Source organism: Mus musculus, chromosome 6 (assembly GCF_000001635.26).
Source record: "Mus musculus strain C57BL/6J chromosome 6, GRCm38.p6 C57BL/6J".
In the NCBI taxonomy this organism is placed as follows: Eukaryota; Metazoa; Chordata; class Mammalia; order Rodentia; family Muridae; genus Mus; species Mus musculus.
This window is the reverse complement of record NC_000072.6, coordinates 73436224-73453132: the sequence shown is the minus strand read 5'-3', so window position 1 is coordinate 73453132 and position 16909 is coordinate 73436224. Positions and strand designations below refer to the sequence as shown.

The 16909-nt window shown below is 40.9% G+C and overlaps 1 long non-coding RNA gene across 1 annotated transcript in view; it reads left to right on the top strand.

Annotated features, from left to right (window-relative positions):
- 1700065L07Rik (RIKEN cDNA 1700065L07 gene) overlaps positions 1–16168 on the top strand; it is a 34057-nt gene extending 17889 nt beyond the window's left edge. Inside the window, exons 3-5 of the long non-coding RNA NR_108032.1 lie at positions 12885–12950; positions 15521–15616; positions 15925–16168. This is a non-coding gene — a long non-coding RNA (RIKEN cDNA 1700065L07 gene). The remainder of the gene's footprint in view (positions 1–12884; positions 12951–15520; positions 15617–15924) is intronic.
- The last annotated feature ends 741 nt before the right edge of the window (positions 16169–16909 follow it).

The window sequence follows — 16909 nt, the reverse complement described above, 5'->3', positions numbered from 1 at the left end:
TATCCAGGAAATCCAGGACACAATAAGAAGACCAAACGTACGGATAATAGGAGTGGATGAGAATGAAGATTTTCAACTCAAAGGTCCAGCAAACATCTTCAACAAAATTATTGAAGAAAACTTCCCAAATCTAAAGAATGAGATGCATATGAACATACAAGAAGCCTACAGAACTCCAAATAGACTGGACCAGAAAAGAAATTCCTCCCGACACATAATAATCAGAACATCAAATGCACTAAATAAAGATAGAATACTAAAAGCAGTAAGGGAAAAAGGTCAAGTAACATATAAAGGCAAGCCTATCAGAATTACACCAGATTTTTCACCAGAGACTATGAAAGCCAGAAGAGCCTGGACAGATGTTATACAGACACTAAGAGAACACAAACTGCAGCCCAGGCTACTATACCCAGCCAAACTCTCAATTATCATAGAGGGAGAAACCAAAGTATTCCACGACAAAACCAAATTCACGCATTATCTCTCCACGAATCCAGCCCTTCAAAGGATAATAACAGAAAAAAACCAATACAAGAACGGGAACAACGCCCTAGAAAAAACAAGAAGGTAATCCCTCAACAAACCTAAAAGAAGACAGCCACAAGAACAGAATGCCACCTTTAACAACTAAAATAACAGGAAGCAACAATTACTTTTCCTTAATATCTCTTAACATCAATGGTCTCAACTCGCCAATAAAAAGACATAGACTAACAAACTGGCTACACAAACAAGACCCAACATTTTGCTGCTTACAGGAAACTCATCTCAGAGAAAAAGATAGACACTACCTCAGAATGAAAGGCTGGAAAACAATTTTCCAAGCAAATGGTATGAAGAAACAAGCAGGAGTAGCCATCCTAATATCTGATAAGATTGACTTCCAACCCAAAGTCATCAAAAAAGACAAGGAGGGACACTTCATTCTCATCAAAGGTAAAATCCTCCAAGAGGAACTCTCAATTCTGAATATCTATGCTCCAAATACAAGAGCAGCCACATTCACTAAAGAAACTTTAGTAAAGCTCAAAGCACACATTGCGCCTCACACAATAATAGTGGGAGACTTCAACACACCACTTTCACCAATGGACAGATCATGGAAACAGAAACTAAACAGGGACACACTGAAACTAACAGAAGTGATGAAACAAATGGATCTGACAGATATCTACAGAACATTTTATCCTAAAACAAAAGGATATACCTTCTTCTCAGCACCTCATGGTACCTTCTCCAAAATTGACCACATAATAGGTCACAAATCAGGCCTCAACAGATTCAAAAATATTGAAATTGTCCCATGTATCCTATCAGATCACCATGCACTAAGGCTGATCTTCAATAACAAAATAAATAACAGAAAGCCAACATTCACATGGAAACTGAACAACACTCTTCTCAATGATACCTTGGTCAAGGAAGGAATAAAGAAAGAAATTAAAGACTTTTTAGAGTTTAATGAAAATGAAGCCACAACGTACCCAAACCTTTGGGACACAATGAAAGCATTTCTAAGAGGGAAACTCATAGCTATGAGTGCCTTCAAGAAAAAACGGGAGAGAGCACATACTAGCAGCTTGACAACACATCTAAAAGCTCTAGAAAAAAAGGAAGCAAATTCACCCAAGAGGAGTAGACGGCAGGAAATAATCAAACTCAGGGGTGAAATCAACCAAGTGGAAACAAGAAGAACTATTCAAAGAATTAACCAAACGAGGAGTTGGTTCTTTGAGAAAATCAACAAGATAGATAAACCCTTAGCTAGACTCACTAAAGGGCACAGGGACAAAATCCTAATTAACAAAATCAGAAATGAAAAGGGAGACATAACAACAGATCCTGAAGAAATCCAAAACACAATCAGATCCTTCTACAAAAGGCTATACTCAACAAAACTGGAAAACCTGGACGAAATGGACAAATTTCTGGACAGATACCAGGTACCAAAGTTGAATCAGGATCAAGTTGACCTTCTAAACAGTCCCATATCCCCTAAAGAAATAGAAGCAGTTATTAATAGTCTCCCAGCCAAAAAAAGCCCAGGACCAGACGGGTTTAGTGCAGAGTTCTATCAGACCTTCAAAGAAGATCTAACTCCAGTTCTGCACAAACTTTTTCACAAGATAGAAGTAGAAGGTACTCTACCCAACTCATTTTATGAAGCCACTATTACTCTGATACCTAAACCACAGAAAGATCCAACAAAGATAGAGAACTTCAGACCAATTTCTCTTATGAACATCGATGCAAAAATTCTTAATAAAATTCTCGCTAACCGAATCCAAGAACACATTAAAGCAATCATCCATCCTGACCAAGTAGGTTTTATTCCAGGGATGCAGGGATGGTTTAATATACGAAAATCCATCAATGTAATCCATTATATAAACAAACTCAAAGACAAAAACCACATGATCATCTCGTTAGATGCAGAAAAAGCATTTGACAAGATCCAACACCCATTCATGATAAAAGTTCTGGAAAGATCAGGAATTCAAGGCCAATACCTAAACATGATAAAAGCAATCTACAGCAAACCAGTAGCCAACATCAAAGTAAATGGAGAGAAGCTGGAAGCAATCCCACTAAAATCAGGGACTAGACAAGGCTGCCCACTTTCTCCCTACCTTTTCAACATAGTACTTGAAGTATTAGCCAGAGCAATTCGACAACAAAAGGAGATCAAGGGGATACAAATTGGAAAAGAGGAAGTCAAAATATCACTTTTTGCAGATGATATGATAGTATATATAAGTGACCCTAAAAATTCCAACAGAGAACTCCTAAACCTGATAAACAGCTTCGGTGAAGTAGCTGGATATAAAATTAACTCAAACAAGTCAATGGCCTTTCTCTACACAAAGAATAAACAGGCTGAGAAAGAAATTAGGGAAACAACACCCTTCTCAATAGCCACAAATAATATAAAATATCTCGGCGTGACTCTAACGAAGGAAGTGAAAGATCTGTATGATAAAAACTTCAAGTCCCTGAAGAAAGAAATTAAAGAAGATCTCAGAAGATGGAAAGATCTCCCATGCTCATGGATTGGCAGGACCAACATTGTAAAAATGGCTATCTTGCCAAAAGCAATCTACAGATTCAATGCAATCCCCATTAAAATTCCAACTCAATTCTTCAACGAATTAGAAGGAGCAATTTGCAAATTCATCTGGAATAACAAAAAACCGAGGATAGCAAAAACTCTTCTCAAGGATAAAAGAACCTCTGGTGGAATCACCATGCCTGACCTAAAGCTTTACTACAGAGCAATTGTGATAAAAACTGCATGGTACTGGTATAGAGACAGACAAGTGGACCAATGGAATAGAATTGAAGACCCAGAAATGAACCCACACACCTATGGTCACTTGATCTTCGACAAGGGAGCCAAAACCATCCAGTGGAAGAAAGACAGCATTTTCAACAATTGGTGCTGGCACAACTGGTTGTTATCATGTAGAAGAATGCGAATCGATCCATACTTATCTCCTTGTACTAAGGTCAAATCTAAGTGGATCAAGGAACTTCACATAAAACCAGAGACACTGAAACTTATAGAGGAGAAAGTGGGGAAAAGCCTTGAAGATATGGGCACAGGGGAAAAATTCCTGAACAGAACAGCAATGGCTTGTGCTGTAAGATCGAGAATTGACAAATGGGACCTAATGAAACTCCAAAGTTTCTGCAAGGCAAAAGACACTGTCTATAAGACAAAAAGACCACCAACAGACTGGGAAAGGATCTTTACCTATCCTAAATCAGATAGGGGACTAATATCCAACATATATAAAGAACTCAAGAAGGTGGACCTCAGAAAATCAAATAACCCCCTTAAAAAATGGGGCTCAGAACTGAACAAAGAATTCTCACCTGAGGAATACCGAATGGCAGAGAAGCACCTGAAAAAATGTTCAACATCCTTAATCATCAGGGAAATGCAAATCAAAACAACCCTGAGATTCCACCTCACACCAGTGAGAATGGCTAAGATCAAAAATTCAGGTGACAGCAGATGCTGGCGAGGATGTGGAGAAAGAGGAACACTCCTCCATTGTTGGTGGGATTGCAGGCTTGTACAACCACTCTGGAAATCAGTCTGGCGGTTCCTCAGAAAATTGGACATAGTACTACCAGAGGATCCAGCAATACCTCTCCTGGGCATATATCCAGAAGAAGCCCCAACTGGTAAGAAGGACACATGCTCCACTATGTTCATAGCAGCCTTATTTATAATAGCCAGAAACTGGAAAGAACCCAGATGCCCCTCAACAGAGGAATGGATACAGAAAATGTGGTACATCTACACAATGGAGTACTACTCAGCTATTAAAAAGAATGAATTTATGAAATTCCTAGCCAAATGGATGGACCTGGAGAGCATCATCCTGAGTGAGGTAACACAATCACAAAGGAACTCACACAATATGTACTCACTGATAAGTGGATACTAGCCCAAAACCTAGGATACCCACGATATAAGATACAATTTCCTAAACACATGAAACTCAAGAAAAATGAAGACTGAAGTGTGGACACTATGCCCCTCCTTAGAAGTGGGAACAAAACACCCATGGAAGGAGTTACAGAAACAAAGTATGGAGCTGAGATGAAAGGATGGACCATGTAGAGACTGCCATATCCAGGGATCCACCCCATAATCAGCTTCCAAATGCTGACACCATTGCATACACTAGCAAGATTTTACTGAAAGGACCCAGATGTAGCTGTCTCTTGTGAGACTATGCCGGGGCCTAGCAAACACAGAAGTGGATGCTCACAGTCAGCTAATGGATGGATCACAGGGCTCCCAATGGAGGAGCTAGAGAAAGTACCCAAGGAGCTAAAGGGATCTTCAACCCTATAGGTGGAACAACATTATGAACTAACCAGTACCCCTGAGCTCTTGACTCTAGCTGCATATGTATCAAAAGATGGCCTAGTCGGCCATCACTGGAAAGAGAGGCCCATTGGACACGCAGACTTTGTGTGCCCCGGTACAGGGGAACGCCAGGGCCAAAGGGGGGGAGTGGGTGGGTAGGGGAGTGGGGGTGGGTGGGTAAGGGGGACTTTTGGTATAGCATTGGAAATGTAAATGAGCTAAATACCTAATAAAAAATGGAAAAAAAAAAAAAAAAGGAAGCAAATTCACCCAAGAGGAGTAGACGGCAGGAAATAATCAAACTCAGGGGTGAAATCAACCAAGTGGAAACAAGAAGAACTATTCAAAGAATTAACCAAACGAGGAGTTGGTTCTTTGAGAAAATCAACAAGATAGATAAACCCTTAGCTAGACTCACTAAAGGGCACAGGGACAAAATCCTAATTAACAAAATCAGAAATGAAAAGGGAGACATAACAACAGATCCTGAAGAAATCCAAAACACAATCAGATCCTTCTACAAAAGGCTATACTCAACAAAACTGGAAAACCTGGACGAAATGGACAAATTTCTGGACAGATACCAGGTACCAAAGTTGAATCAGGATCAAGTTGACCTTCTAAACAGTCCCATATCCCCTAAAGAAATAGAAGCAGTTATTAATAGTCTCCCAGCCAAAAAAAGCCCAGGACCAGACGGGTTTAGTGCAGAGTTCTATCAGACCTTCAAAGAAGATCTAACTCCAGTTCTGCACAAACTTTTTCACAAGATAGAAGTAGAAGGTATTCTACCCAACTCATTTTATGAAGCCACTATTACTCTGATACCTAAACCACAGACAGATCCAACAAAGATAGAGAACTTCAGACCAATTTCTCTTATGAACATCGATGCAAAAATTCTTAATAAAATTCTCGCTAACCGAATCCAAGAACACATTAAAGCAATCATCCATCCTGACCAAGTAGGTTTTATTCCAGGGATGCAGGGATGGTTTAATATACGAAAATCCATCAATGTAATCCATTATATAAACAAACTCAAAGACAAAAACCACATGATCATCTCGTTAGATGCAGAAAAAGCATTTGACAAGATCCAACACCCATTCATGATAAAAGTTCTGGAAAGATCAGGAATTCAAGGCCAATACCTAAACATGATAAAAGCAATCTACAGCAAACCAGTAGCCAACATCAAAGTAAATGGAGAGAAGCTGGAAGCAATCCCACTAAAATCAGGGACTAGACAAGGCTGCCCACTTTCTCCCTACCTTTTCAACATAGTACTTGAAGTATTAGCCAGAGCAATTCGACAACAAAAGGAGATCAAGGGGATACAAATTGGAAAAGAGGAAGTCAAAATATCACTTTTTGCAGATGATATGATAGTATATATAAGTGACCCTAAAAATTCCAACAGAGAACTCCTAAACCTGATAAACAGCTTCGGTGAAGTAGCTGGATATAAAATTAACTCAAACAAGTCAATGGCCTTTCTCTACACAAAGAATAAACAGGCTGAGAAAGAAATTAGGGAAACAACACCCTTCTCAATAGCCACAAATAATATAAAATATCTCGGCGTGACTCTAACGAAGGAAGTGAAAGATCTGTATGATAAAAACTTCAAGTCCCTGAAGAAAGAAATTAAAGAAGATCTCAGAAGATGGAAAGATCTCCCATGCTCATGGATTGGCAGGACCAACATTGTAAAAATGGCTATCTTGCCAAAAGCAATCTACAGATTCAATGCAATCCCCATTAAAATTCCAACTCAATTCTTCAACGAATTAGAAGGAGCAATTTGCAAATTCATCTGGAATAACAAAAAACCGAGGATAGCAAAAACTCTTCTCAAGGATAAAAGAACCTCTGGTGGAATCACCATGCCTGACCTAAAGCTTTACTACAGAGCAATTGTGATAAAAACTGCATGGTACTGGTATAGAGACAGACAAGTGGACCAATGGAATAGAATTGAAGACCCAGAAATGAACCCACACACCTATGGTCACTTGATCTTCGACAAGGGAGCCAAAACCATCCAGTGGAAGAAAGACAGCATTTTCAACAATTGGTGCTGGCACAACTGGTTGTTATCATGTAGAAGAATGCGAATCGATCCATACTTATCTCCTTGTACTAAGGTCAAATCTAAGTGGATCAAGGAACTTCACATAAAACCAGAGACACTGAAACTTATAGAGGAGAAAGTGGGGAAAAGCCTTGAAGATATGGGCACAGGGGAAAAATTCCTGAACAGAACAGCAATGGCTTGTGCTGTAAGATCGAGAATTGACAAATGGGACCTAATGAAACTCCAAAGTTTCTGCAAGGCAAAAGACACTGTCTATAAGACAAAAAGACCACCAACAGACTGGGAAAGGATCTTTACCTATCCTAAATCAGATAGGGGACTAATATCCAACATATATAAAGAACTCAAGAAGGTGGACCTCAGAAAATCAAATAACCCCCTTAAAAAATGGGGCTCAGAACTGAACAAAGAATTCTCACCTGAGGAATACCGAATGGCAGAGAAGCACCTGAAAAAATGTTCAACATCCTTAATCATCAGGGAAATGCAAATCAAAACAACCCTGAGATTCCACCTCACACCAGTGAGAATGGCTAAGATCAAAAATTCAGGTGACAGCAGATGCTGGCGAGGATGTGGAGAAAGAGGAACACTCCTCCATTGTTGGTGGGATTGCAGGCTTGTACAACCACTCTGGAAATCAGTCTGGCGGTTCCTCAGAAAATTGGACATAGTACTACCAGAGGATCCAGCAATACCTCTCCTGGGCATATATCCAGAAGAAGCCCCAACTGGTAAGAAGGACACATGCTCCACTATGTTCATAGCAGCCTTATTTATAATAGCCAGAAACTGGAAAGAACCCAGATGCCCCTCAACAGAGGAATGGATACAGAAAATGTGGTACATCTACACAATGGAGTACTACTCAGCTATTAAAAAGAATGAATTTATGAAATTCCTAGCCAAATGGATGGACCTGGAGAGCATCATCCTGAGTGAGGTAACACAATCACAAAGGAACTCACACAATATGTACTCACTGATAAGTGGATACTAGCCCAAAACCTAGGATACCCACGATATAAGATACAATTTCCTAAACACATGAAACTCAAGAAAAATGAAGACTGAAGTGTGGACACTATGCCCCTCCTTAGAAGTGGGAACAAAACACCCATGGAAGGAGTTACAGAAACAAAGTATGGAGCTGAGATGAAAGGATGGACCATGTAGAGACTGCCATATCCAGGGATCCACCCCATAATCAGCTTCCAAATGCTGACACCATTGCATACACTAGCAAGATTTTACTGAAAGGACCCAGATGTAGCTGTCTCTTGTGAGACTATGCCGGGGCCTAGCAAACACAGAAGTGGATGCTCACAGTCAGCTAATGGATGGATCACAGGGCTCCCAATGGAGGAGCTAGAGAAAGTACCCAAGGAGCTAAAGGGATCTTCAACCCTATAGGTGGAACAACATTATGAACTAACCAGTACCCCTGAGCTCTTGACTCTAGCTGCATATGTATCAAAAGATGGCCTAGTCGGCCATCACTGGAAAGAGAGGCCCATTGGACACGCAGACTTTGTGTGCCCCGGTACAGGGGAACGCCAGGGCCAAAGGGGGGGAGTGGGTGGGTAGGGGAGTGGGGGTGGGTGGGTAAGGGGGACTTTTGGTATAGCATTGGAAATGTAAATGAGCTAAATACCTAATAAAAAATGGAAAAAAAAAAAAAAAAGGAAGCAAATTCACCCAAGAGGAGTAGACGGCAGGAAATAATCAAACTCAGGGGTGAAATCAACCAAGTGGAAACAAGAAGAACTATTCAAAGAATTAACCAAACGAGGAGTTGGTTCTTTGAGAAAATCAACAAGATAGATAAACCCTTAGCTAGACTCACTAAAGGGCACAGGGACAAAATCCTAATTAACAAAATCAGAAATGAAAAGGGAGACATAACAACAGATCCTGAAGAAATCCAAAACACAATCAGATCCTTCTACAAAAGGCTATACTCAACAAAACTGGAAAACCTGGACGAAATGGACAAATTTCTGGACAGATACCAGGTACCAAAGTTGAATCAGGATCAAGTTGACCTTCTAAACAGTCCCATATCCCCTAAAGAAATAGAAGCAGTTATTAATAGTCTCCCAGCCAAAAAAAGCCCAGGACCAGACGGGTTTAGTGCAGAGTTCTATCAGACCTTCAAAGAAGATCTAACTCCAGTTCTGCACAAACTTTTTCACAAGATAGAAGTAGAAGGTATTCTACCCAACTCATTTTATGAAGCCACTATTACTCTGATACCTAAACCACAGACAGATCCAACAAAGATAGAGAACTTCAGACCAATTTCTCTTATGAACATCGATGCAAAAATTCTTAATAAAATTCTCGCTAACCGAATCCAAGAACACATTAAAGCAATCATCCATCCTGACCAAGTAGGTTTTATTCCAGGGATGCAGGGATGGTTTAATATACGAAAATCCATCAATGTAATCCATTATATAAACAAACTCAAAGACAAAAACCACATGATCATCTCGTTAGATGCAGAAAAAGCATTTGACAAGATCCAACACCCATTCATGATAAAAGTTCTGGAAAGATCAGGAATTCAAGGCCAATACCTAAACATGATAAAAGCAATCTACAGCAAACCAGTAGCCAACATCAAAGTAAATGGAGAGAAGCTGGAAGCAATCCCACTAAAATCAGGGACTAGACAAGGCTGCCCACTTTCTCCCTACCTTTTCAACATAGTACTTGAAGTATTAGCCAGAGCAATTCGACAACAAAAGGAGATCAAGGGGATACAAATTGGAAAAGAGGAAGTCAAAATATCACTTTTTGCAGATGATATGATAGTATATATAAGTGACCCTAAAAATTCCAACAGAGAACTCCTAAACCTGATAAACAGCTTCGGTGAAGTAGCTGGATATAAAATTAACTCAAACAAGTCAATGGCCTTTCTCTACACAAAGAATAAACAGGCTGAGAAAGAAATTAGGGAAACAACACCCTTCTCAATAGCCACAAATAATATAAAATATCTCGGCGTGACTCTAACGAAGGAAGTGAAAGATCTGTATGATAAAAACTTCAAGTCCCTGAAGAAAGAAATTAAAGAAGATCTCAGAAGATGGAAAGATCTCCCATGCTCATGGATTGGCAGGACCAACATTGTAAAAATGGCTATCTTGCCAAAAGCAATCTACAGATTCAATGCAATCCCCATTAAAATTCCAACTCAATTCTTCAACGAATTAGAAGGAGCAATTTGCAAATTCATCTGGAATAACAAAAAACCGAGGATAGCAAAAACTCTTCTCAAGGATAAAAGAACCTCTGGTGGAATCACCATGCCTGACCTAAAGCTTTACTACAGAGCAATTGTGATAAAAACTGCATGGTACTGGTATAGAGACAGACAAGTGGACCAATGGAATAGAATTGAAGACCCAGAAATGAACCCACACACCTATGGTCACTTGATCTTCGACAAGGGAGCCAAAACCATCCAGTGGAAGAAAGACAGCATTTTCAACAATTGGTGCTGGCACAACTGGTTGTTATCATGTAGAAGAATGCGAATCGATCCATACTTATCTCCTTGTACTAAGGTCAAATCTAAGTGGATCAAGGAACTTCACATAAAACCAGAGACACTGAAACTTATAGAGGAGAAAGTGGGGAAAAGCCTTGAAGATATGGGCACAGGGGAAAAATTCCTGAACAGAACAGCAATGGCTTGTGCTGTAAGATCGAGAATTGACAAATGGGACCTAATGAAACTCCAAAGTTTCTGCAAGGCAAAAGACACTGTCTATAAGACAAAAAGACCACCAACAGACTGGGAAAGGATCTTTACCTATCCTAAATCAGATAGGGGACTAATATCCAACATATATAAAGAACTCAAGAAGGTGGACCTCAGAAAATCAAATAACCCCCTTAAAAAATGGGGCTCAGAACTGAACAAAGAATTCTCACCTGAGGAATACCGAATGGCAGAGAAGCACCTGAAAAAATGTTCAACATCCTTAATCATCAGGGAAATGCAAATCAAAACAACCCTGAGATTCCACCTCACACCAGTGAGAATGGCTAAGATCAAAAATTCAGGTGACAGCAGATGCTGGCGAGGATGTGGAGAAAGAGGAACACTCCTCCATTGTTGGTGGGATTGCAGGCTTGTACAACCACTCTGGAAATCAGTCTGGCGGTTCCTCAGAAAATTGGACATAGTACTACCAGAGGATCCAGCAATACCTCTCCTGGGCATATATCCAGAAGAAGCCCCAACTGGTAAGAAGGACACATGCTCCACTATGTTCATAGCAGCCTTATTTATAATAGCCAGAAACTGGAAAGAACCCAGATGCCCCTCAACAGAGGAATGGATACAGAAAATGTGGTACATCTACACAATGGAGTACTACTCAGCTATTAAAAAGAATGAATTTATGAAATTCCTAGCCAAATGGATGGACCTGGAGAGCATCATCCTGAGTGAGGTAACACAATCACAAAGGAACTCACACAATATGTACTCACTGATAAGTGGATACTAGCCCAAAACCTAGGATACCCACGATATAAGATACAATTTCCTAAACACATGAAACTCAAGAAAAATGAAGACTGAAGTGTGGACACTATGCCCCTCCTTAGAAGTGGGAACAAAACACCCATGGAAGGAGTTACAGAAACAAAGTATGGAGCTGAGATGAAAGGATGGACCATGTAGAGACTGCCATATCCAGGGATCCACCCCATAATCAGCTTCCATATGCTGACACCATTGCATACACTAGCAAGATTTTACTGAAAGGACCCAGATGTAGCTGTCTCTTGTGAGACTATGCCGGGGCCTAGCAAACACAGAAGTGGATGCTCACAGTCAGCTAATGGATGGATCACAGGGCTCCCAATGGAGGAGCTAGAGAAAGTACCCAAGGAGCTAAAGGGAACTTCAACCCTATAGGTGGAACAACATTATGAACTAACCAGTACCCCTGAGCTCTTGACTCTAGCTGCATATGTATCAAAAGATGGTCTAGTCGGCCATCACTGGAAAGAGAGGCCCATTGGACACGCAGACTTTGTGTGCCCCGGTACAGGGGAACGCCAGGGCCAAAGGGGGGGAGTGGGTGGGTAGGGGAGTGGGGGTGGGTGGGTAAGGGGGACTTTTGGTATAGCATTGGAAATGTAAATGAGCTAAATACCTAATAAAAAAAAATGAAAAAAAAAAAAAAAAAAAAAAGACTCAGAATCAACTCTCAAAATCCACAAAGCTAAGTCAGGCTTTTCCCCTCACTCTAGTTATTAAAGATTGTGTGTGTGTGTGTGTGTGTGTGTGTGTGTGTGTGTGTGTGTGTGTGTGTGAAAATGCACGTGCACAGAAACAGCAAGGTAGGTGTTGGTTCCCTTGGAGCTGGAGTTACAGGTTGTGAGCTACAGTATGGATTCTAAGAACCAAACAGTTCACCTACAAGAGCAGCAAACTCTCTTAACTGCTGAGCCATCTCTCCAGGCTTGTTTTGTATCTTTATGTGAGCTGAAGCATTGAGCTTACCAAGCATCTGCCCCCTCTCCATGCCCTTTTTCTTTTTCTTTCCCTGCCTCTGTGTTTCCCCACCTCCCCCATTTTCCTCCTTTGCCGTTCAGCCTTCCTCTCCCGTGACCATCCTCTCCCACTCCACAGCGTGTTCAAGCTCATCATCAGAAGGGAAAGTCACTGATTCTAAATGTCATGATCAGGAATGGCCCTGCAGGAAACAAGATCAATGGCAGGAGGCCTCAGAGCTCAACAGCAAAATGGTCCTTCTGAAGTCGCTGCTGCTGAGAGAATCTGGGTTCAGACTGGCAGGCTTCTCTCCTCTCTGCCAGTGAGGAAAAGCAGCCTGTTGATTCAAAACTGATATTTTATTTTTTCAGTGTCTGATGGCAGAGAGAAGACATCACCGGAACACCCTTGCAAAAGGATTACAGCACTGGAGAAAAGTAATTGAAACATTTCCTCTTTCTGCTTGTTGAAGTTGCTCTGAGGAGTAGCTAGATTAATTAGAAAGAGGAGCAAGATTATTTCTGCAGCTCAGTGCTCTGATGGCCAGGGATGCTTCTGGTTACATTACTCAGTGCTAAATCTGCGGGGAAAACAAAGGTGGACCTGGAAGAGTGAGCCTGACATTTTGGTACCTTCCATCTCTTACTCTCATATATATGTATACATGTATGTAAGTACATGTAAAGAACAATGGGGCATACGTATATATGTATACATATATCTGAGTCATATGTATACATATGTATGAGAGAGGGATGTAAGTAAGGTATAAAGACACATTGAATTATGACGTTGTTCTCATTATCCACTGACTGACATAGTCAGATGAGGGTGAATGGAAGTAACATTCATTGAGTACTTTCTGTGATTTGTGCAGTGAAATAAGAGCCTTCCGGGTGATGCATCATTTACTTCTCAAATTTTGCATTTTCAGGGAATGGACTGGTGTGGAGAAGTCAAACCCACATCAGTCTGATCTTATAGGCTCACTTTTTTTTTTAATTCCACTTGTGTTTATCAGTGATAATGACAGAGCTTGTACAACTTATTGAACAAATCATTTTCGGAAGAAAGCCCCAGCTGACACAGATTTGTCATAGCCATGGGCACTTCACTGTTTGTTACTGAAGCATAGCTTAGCCTGTCACAGCTAATACACTGATAGACATGAGGAGGAGGAGGAGGAGGAGGAGGAGGAGGAGGAGGAGGAGGAGGAGGAGGAGGAAGAAGAAACGTCCAGAACAAATTGAAAGGAGATTCCTTCATGCTGACCAGGAATGAGGTAGCAGAATAACTTCTGGACAAGAATGGGGCTTTCTAACTCATGCTGTTAGAGAACAATGGGGTATCAAACTTCATGTGCGTGGAGAGACACAGCTGACAAGTGTTTTGTCAGAACTGCCTAAAAAATAATAGAAACTATGGAAGTGATAGGTATAGAATTATGGATAGATTGATAGATAGATAGATAGATAGATAGATAGATAGATAGATAGATAGATAGATAGATAGATAGATAGATAGATAGATAGATAGATAGGATAGGATAGATAGATGATACATGATAGAAATGATTGATAGGTGACAGGTAGGTATATGGATGTATGTGTGACACACACATACACACACACTCACTCACACACACACAAATACATCATGTCTACAAGGTTGGAGGAGAAAGTACAAAGCTGTAGGTTCAGTGAGACTCAGGAGCATTGATATCCAGGGCAGGAGGCCATTCATTCTTCCTCCATCTTTCTGCTATATTCAGGCCCAAAATGGATCGGATGACATTTACCCATATTGCTAAGCAACTCAAGTCTATTGTTCCTCCAAATGCTCATCTTTGTGGGAAGTGCCTTCCATCAGGAACACTGTTTTACCAGTTGTCTGAATGCCCTCAGTTCAGTCAAGATAGTGCATGCAGCTAAACAACTAACAACAAAGCACAGCAAACCACCCCTTCTCCCTTTGACATAAGTTAGTCTATGCTTTCCTTATAATATCCAGGCCATGGATGTTAAAAGCTGGTGTTTGGGGATTTGGGGGGGGGTTGCTTTTTGTTTTTCAAAATATTAGGCAGCAATCTTTTTCTTCAATTTTTTATTGATTATTTTATTTACTTATATTTCAAATGTTATTCCCCTTCACGGTTTCCCCTCCAAAAACCCCCTATCCTGCCTCTCCCCCTGCTTCTATGAGGGTACTCCCACTCCTATCTCACCGCCCTAGCATCTCCCTATGCTGGGGCATAGAGCCTTCACAGGACCAAAGGCCTCCCCTCCCATTGATGCCCGATGAAGCCATCCTCTACTACATATGCAGTTGGAGCCTTAAAGATACAAGCCAACTATCTCATTCATTTGGATTGGTTGAGTTCACTGCTCTCAATGAATGTCTATTAAGAGACTGAGATACCAATGTAGATTTCTAACAAAATCTAATATTCGATTGATTAAAATATTCTCTTAGAATGAACCATTGATCCACTTCTCATATACTGGAATTCAAAGAAAAAAGTAGCCACAAAAAAAAAATCCAATGTTGGAAAAATTCTGAAGTTAAAAGACATTATCTTTTTTACCCATTTCTACTTAGACATCTTCCCTACACTTTTCCATATTTACTTTGTCAACAAATACTTAAAAACATTACAACCTCTTTCACTTAAATTTTCCACATCACCTCTGGCAACACAGTAGCCACCTCAAACCCACTATGCCCGTATTTTATTCCCTATAATCAACCACAGGTAACCCTGCCTTACCAAGGGACCCTTTCCCACAGTCCCAGGTTGCTTATTGGTGTATAGTATTAAAAGGCCCCCGATTCAAAGCCAGGTTTGTCACCAAATATCAGGTAAAATTCGGAAAAGCTGCTGTAGGTTTGAATGGAAGGTGCTTCAGGGGAAACAGACTGATATCATACCACAGACAGAGTAGAAATGATTCTGAAGAGAGGTCCTTCAGTCCCACAGAACAAAGGGTGATTTTTTTTTCTCTTCTAGGTTTCCCAGACAGGAGGATCATTCCATGCCATGTGGCTTAACCTATGTTCAAGGAACAACAGTATGGTGGGGACATGCGAAAGACACCAGATAAAAGTAAATCTATAATTTAAAGCTACCTTGATTTGAGGTTCGGGGACAAAGACCTGCTTTAAATGGCAGGAGTTGGGGAGGAGCAGCAGGAGCACTTCAGGTGTTGCCAGACAGCTGTTTTGTAGGAGAATCCTTCATCTAAGGAGAAGAGCTGTGGCTACCAGGGGTGTGGTTGGATCACTTATAAGTTAATCATTTGGCCTCTCAAACCAGCAGCATTTTTAAACTCTCTGATCTAGCATATATTCCAGTCCCTAGTCAGGACTTTTATTTATGTGTTCCTCTCGGTTAACATGATTTCTTTTGTCAAGGGTTGGGCCATCCCAGAAGCATAAAAGATCAACAGAGAAAAAAGCCTTCATCAGGGCTTTGCCAAGACACCAGATTATTCCACGTGAGCTACTGTCTCCATGGCAAATGTTTGACCTCACCATTCCTTCACAGAAAGGCAAAAGTCTTCAGTGCATGGGCCATCCTCCATGTTAGGAGCAGTGTCCTGGTGTCCCTCGGTTAGACTCTGGAGTTCTTCCATCTACAATAAACAAAAAGAAAACCTATTGCAAGCTCTAATGGGAGTCTCCTCCCTTTCTGATAAACTCACAACTCCAAGTGGTCCCTCTGCTCCAGCTCCCCAACTTCACAGTACTCTGAATTGCATTTCTCTTGGGTGCTAAAGGCATGCTTCAAAATACCCTATAATTTAAACACCCTAGCTGTTTCAGCCTTGAACTTATTTAACTCGGGGCGGGGGGGGGGGGTTGGACAATAAGTGAGTCTAGGGCAAGGGGTCAACTGTGAACTGAAAATGGGAAGCAGGATTAGGAAACTGCCTGCATGTGAAGGAAGGAAGTGCCCTGACAAACTGCTAACTACTTGACAAATATGCCTCGGGCCAGCTCTTCCTGACACAAGGAATATGTCTTCTTTCATCATTGTCAAGCATTTAAAGCACTTTGTAAGATGCAAGTCTGAAAATCACCTTGCTTCGTTTTGCTCACACACTCATTTCTCAAGATGGGAAAGAGCGAGCAGTGGGAAATACTTCATGCTCAGACTTTTAGGTAGGATCTGGACTGCATACTATGAAGGTGTAAAACTGAAGGTCCACAAGGAGCTCTCTTATACAAACTGACTCAGAGAATTCTCTCTCTCTCTCTCTCTCTCTCTCTCTCTCTCTCTCTCTCTCTCTCTCTCCCTCACACACACACACACACACACACACACACACATACACACACACACACACAATTCCAATCTCAATCTCCCAGCACCGAATGGAGATGTTCAGGATTTCGT